Source organism: Lolium rigidum, chromosome 4, assembly GCF_022539505.1.
Source record: "Lolium rigidum isolate FL_2022 chromosome 4, APGP_CSIRO_Lrig_0.1, whole genome shotgun sequence".
NCBI classification, from domain to species: Eukaryota; Viridiplantae; Streptophyta; class Magnoliopsida; order Poales; family Poaceae; genus Lolium; species Lolium rigidum.
This window is the reverse complement of record NC_061511.1, coordinates 220,756,734-220,762,520: the sequence shown is the minus strand read 5'-3', so window position 1 is coordinate 220,762,520 and position 5,787 is coordinate 220,756,734. Positions and strand designations below refer to the sequence as shown.

At 42.8% G+C, this 5,787-nt stretch overlaps 1 non-coding gene across 1 annotated transcript; it reads right to left on the bottom strand.

Moving 5' to 3' along the window:
* Window positions 1-417: 417 nt before the first annotated feature.
* On the bottom strand, window positions 418-490 carry TRNAK-CUU. The gene has a single exon. It is a non-coding gene; the product is annotated as a tRNA-Lys (tRNA).
* Between the last annotated feature and the right edge of the window lie 5,297 nt (window positions 491-5,787).

The window sequence follows — 5,787 nt, the reverse complement described above, 5'->3', positions numbered from 1 at the left end:
ACATCATACTGGATCCGGGTTCCTTATGGGCCTCCACGGATCCGGCTTCCTTCATGGGCCTTCACGGATCTGACTCCTGGCATAGACCTCTTCGGATCCGGGTACCTCTGTAGGTCGGTTCGGATCCGGGTAGCTCTGTAAGGCGGTTCGGATCCGGCTACCTTCCTAGGGCGGTTAGGATCCGGGTACCTCTGTAGGGCGGTTCGGATCCGGCTACCTTCGTAGGGTGGTTCGGATCCGGCTACCTTCGTAGGGCGGTTCGGATCCGGCTACCTTCGTAGGGCGGTTCGGATCCGGCTCCTTGTTCCTGGGTTGGACATCTTCCATCTTGATCAACAACAACTGGGCTGCCCGGTGGGCCATATGCTATCACCACCATCTGTGGGCCACCCGGGCTTGCCGGAATCGGACCAATGGCACCCACCGTGGGGCTCGAACCCACGACCACAAGGTTAAGAGCCTTGCGCTCTACCAACTGAGCTAGACGGGCTGGTGGCCCATCCGGGTATACTTCATAGGTATACCATCAACAATGTTGATGCTTCGTCTCTTGATAATACTTGATACACACTTTCTGCGCCTAGCTGAAAGGCGTTAAAGAAAAACGCTTATGGGAGACAACCCATGTTTTTACTACTGTACTTTTATTTTATATTTGAGTCTTGGAAGTTGTTACTACTGTAGCAACCTCTCCTTATCTTAGTTTTGTGCATTGTTGTGCCAAGTAAAGTCGTTGATAGTAAGGTTCATACTAGATTTGGATTACTGCGCAGAAACAAATTTCTTTGCTGTCACGAATCTGGGCCTAATTCTCTGTAGGTAACTCAGAAAATTATGCCAATTTACGTGAGTGATCCTCAGATATGTACGCAACTTTAATTCATATTGAGCATTTTCATTTGAGGAAGTCTGGTGCCTCAATAAAATTCGTCTTTACGAACTGTTCTGTTTTGACAGATTCTGCCTTTTATTTCGCATTGCCTGTTTTGCTATGCTTGATGGATTTTTCGATTCCATTAACTTTCAGTAGCTTTGTGCAATGTCCAGAAGTGTTAAGAATGATTGTGTCACCTCTGAACATGTAAATTTTAATTGTGCACTAACCCTCTAATGAGTTGTTTTGAGTTTGGTGTGAAGGAAGTTTTCAAGGATCAAGAGAGGGAGATGATACAATATGATCAAGGAGAGTGAAAGCTCTAAGCTTGGGGATGCCCCGGTGGTTCACTCCTGCATATTTCAAGAAGACTCAAGCGTCTAAGCTTGGGGATGCCCAATACATACCCTTCTTCATCGACAACATTATCAGGTTTCTCTAGTGAAACTATATTTTTATTCCATCACATCTTATGCACTTTGCTTGGAGCGTCGGTTTGTTTTTGTTTTTGTTTTGTTTGAATAAAATGGATCCTAGCATTCATTGTGTGGGAGAGAGACAGGCTCCGCTGTTGCATATGGACAAATATGTCCTTAGGCTTTACTCATAATATTCATGGCGAAGGTTGAATCTTCTTCGTTAAATTGTTATATGGTTGGAAAGGGAAAATGATACATGTAGTAATTCTAAAATGTCTTGGATAATGTGATACTTGGCAATTGTTGTGCTCATGTTTAAGCTCTTGCATCATATACTTTGCACCAATTAATGAAGAAATACATAGAGCTTGCTAAATTTGGTTTGTATAATTGGTCTCTCTATGGTCTAGATAATTTCTAGTAAAGAGTTTGAACAATAGGGATGACGGTGTAGAGTCTTATAATGTTTACAATATGTCTTTTATGTGAGTTTTGCTGCACCGGTTCATCCTTGTGTTTGTTTCAAATAGCCTTGCTAGCCTAAGCCTTGTATCGAGAGGGAATACTTCTCATGCATCCAAAATACTTGAGCCAACCACTATGCCATTTGTGTCCACCATACCTACCTACTACATGGTATTTCTCCGCCATTCCAAAGTAAATTGCTTGAGTGCTACCTTTGAACAATTCAAAATTTATCACCTCTGATTTTTGTCAATGTTTTATAGCTCATGAGGAAGTATGTGGTGTTTATCTTTCAATCTTGTTGGGCAACTTTCACCAATGGACTAGTGGCTTCATCCGCTTATCCAATAATTTTGCAAAAAGAGCTGGCAATGGGATTCCCAGTCCCAAATTAATTAACAAAAAAATAGACACTCCTCCATGGTATGTGATTGTTGGCAGGCACCCGAGGATTTGGTTAGCCATGGTTTGTGAAAGAAAGGTTGGAAGGAGTGCCACACAAAAAATAAAAATAAAATGGGAGCCGCTCTTTGAAGGTTTGTATGGCAAGGAGGTTAGAGTGCCCACTACCATTCCTTGACAACAACAAACACCTCTCAAAATTTTACTTTTTTATGCTCTCTATATGTTTTCAAAATCAAAGCTCTAGCACAAATATAGCAATCAATGCTTCCCTCTGCGAAGGGCCATTCTTTTACTTTTATGTTGAGTCAGTTCACCTATTTCTCTCCATCTCAAGAAGCAAACACTTGTGTGAACTGTGCATTGATTCCTACATAGTTGTATATTGCACTTGTTATATTACTCTATGTTGACAATATCCATGAGATATACATGTTACAAGTTGAAAGCAACCACTGAAACTTAATCTTCCTTTGTGTTGCTTCGATACCTTTACTTTGAATTATTGCTTTATGAGTTAACTCTTATGCAAGACTTATTGATGCTTGTATTGGAAGTACTGTTCATGAAAAGTCTTTGCTATATGATTCATTTGTTTACTCATGTCATTTACCATTGTTTTGATTGCTGCATTCATTACATATGCTTACAATAGTATGATCAAGGTTATGATGGCATGTCACTCCAGAAATTATCTTTATTATCGTTTACCTGCTCGGGACGAGCAGAAACTAAGCTTGGGGATGCTGATACGTCTCCGACGTATCGATAATTTCTTATGTTCCATGCCACATTATTGATGATATCTACATGTTTTATGCATACTTTATGTCATATTTATGCATTTTCCGGCACTAACCTATTAACGAGATGCCGAAGAGCCGATTTGCTGTTTTCTGTTGTTTTTGGTTTCAGAAATCCTAGTAAGGAAATATTCTCGGAATTGGACGAAATCAACGCCCAGGGGCCTATTTTCACACGAAACTTCCAGAAGACCGAAGATGATACGAAGTGGGGCCACGAGCTGGCGACACACTAGGGCAGCGCGGCCCAAGCCTTGGCCGCGCCGGCCTACTGTGTGGGGCCCTCGTGTGGCCCCCTGACCTATCTCCTCCGCCTACTTATAGCCTTTGTCGCGAAACCCCCAGTACCGAGAGCCATGATACGGAAAACCTTCCAGAGACGCCGCCGCCGCCAATCCCATCTCGGGGGATTCAGGAGATCGCCTCCGGCACCCTGCCGGAGAGGGGAATCATCTCCCGGAGGACTCTTCACCGCCATGGTCGCCTCCGGAATGATGAGTGAGTAGTTCACCCCTGGACTATGGGTCCATAGCAGTAGCTAGATGGTCGTCTTCTCCTAATTATGCTTCATTGTCGGATCTTGTGAGCTGCCTAACATGATCAAGATCATCTATCTGTAATGCTATATGTTGTGTTTGTTGGGATCCGATGGATAGAGAATACTATGCTCTGTTGATTATCAATCTATTACCTATGTGTTGTTTATGATCTTGCATGCTCTCCGTTATTAGTAGAGGCTCTGGCCAAGTTTTTACTCTTAACTCCAAGAGGGAGTATTTATGCTCGATAGTGGGTTCATGCCTCCATTAAATCCGGGACGAGTGACGGAAAGTTCTAAGGTTGTGGATGTGCTTGTTGCCACTAGGGATAAAACATCGATGCTATGTCCGAGGATGTAGTTATTGATTACATTACGCACCATACTTAATGCAATTGTCCGTTGTTTTCAACTTAATACTGGAAGGGGTTCGGATGATAACCTGAAGGTGGACTTTTTAGGCATAGATGCATGTCTGGATAGCGGTCTATGTACTTTGTCGTAATGCCCAATTAAATCTCACAATATTCATCATATCATGTATGTGCATTGTCATGCCCTCTCTATTTGTCAATTGCCCAACTGTAATTTGTTCACCCAACATGCTATTTATCTTATGGGAGAGACACCTCTAGTGAACTGTGGACCCCGGTCCATTCTTTTAATCGAATACAATCTACTGCAATACTTGTTCTACTGTTTTCTGCAAACAATCATCATCCATACTATACATCTAATCCTTTGTTACAGCAAGCCGGTGAGATTGACAACCTCACTGTTTCGTTGGGGCAAAGTACTTTGGTTGTGTTGTGCAGGTTCCACGTTGGCGCCGGAATCCCTGGTGTTGCGCTGCACTACATCTCGCCGCCATCAACCTTCAACGTGCTTCTTGGCTCCTAATGGTTCGATAAACCTTGGTTTCTTACTGAGGGAAAACTTGCCGCTGTACGCATCACACCTTCCTCTTGGGGTTCCCAACGGACGCGTGCTATACGCGTATCAGGCATCCTCGCAAGGCGGAAACTCCACTTGTGGAGAACCAAGTTAAAAGGTGCACTCGTAATAACAATGCTGGGTATAAGCAGCTTTGTCTCCCTGATACTAGGCGCAAACCTTCTAAGGTGAAGAAAGCTTCAAGCCGGCAGTGCTTCAGCTCTCGGAGATGCAACGTATTGGCATTGAGCACTGTCAGATTGCACCAGAGGAGTTAACTGAAGAGCGCCTTCTCCAGGAGCGCCGAGAATAACAGCTTGCTTACTCTTTATCTTAATACAGTCTCGTTATGTCTTCAGTATTGAACAATGCTTCGTCATCAGTCTTGAACCGTAATTTGTCGTCTGGTTGGAATCGTGTTTGGCATGTGTTGTCCTGGAATATTAGAGGTATTAATAGTGCTGAAAAATGGCCACATATCCGCAACAAGCTCGAAGAAAGCAATGCTTCGATCGTGTGTTTGCAGGAAACTAAAAAGATGGTTTTTGATGCTAGCTTTATTAAGAAATTTGCACCTCGGCGCTTTGATAAGTTTGCTTATATTCCCTCAGATGGAGCCTCAGGGGGTTTACTTGTTATTTGGGTCAGCAATATGTTCTCTGGATCTGTCATTCTAGAAGAGAGTTTTGGCATTGCAATTTCATTTACCTCTGTGATTTCTTTAGATATCTTTGTGCTAGTGAATGTGTATGGGCCTTGTGAAGGGGTTGAGAGAGAGAATTTCGTTGCATGGTTATTTGGCTTAGACATTCCTGATGGTGCCAATTGGTTACTCCTAGGTGATTTTAATTTCTATAGATATGTTGAGAGTCGCAACTTGCCAGGGGCAAATATGACTGACATTTCTACGTTTAACGAAATAATAAGCTACTTGGGTCTCATTGAGTTGCCTATTAAGGGTCGCGCTTATACATGGAGTAACATGCAAATGGATCCTCTAATGGTTCAACTTGATTGGTTTTTTACGTCTCATGCCTGGAGCATCAAATTTCCAAATACAGTGGTACACCCTCTAGCTAAACCCACTTCAGATCACGTGCCGTGCGTCATTTCTGTTGGTACCATGATTCCTAAAGCCAAGGTTTTTCGCTTTGAAAATCATTGGATAAGGTTGCCGGGTTTTCTTGATAAAGTTCAATCTATTTGGGACATTCAGTGTCCAGGTGACAGCGCAAAAAGTTTATCGGCTAAATTCAAATTATTGCATAAAGGGCTGAGACAGTGGAGTTCTAGTTTCTCCGTCTTACAATCGGTGATCAACAATTGTAACGAAGTTATTCTGCTATTGGATGG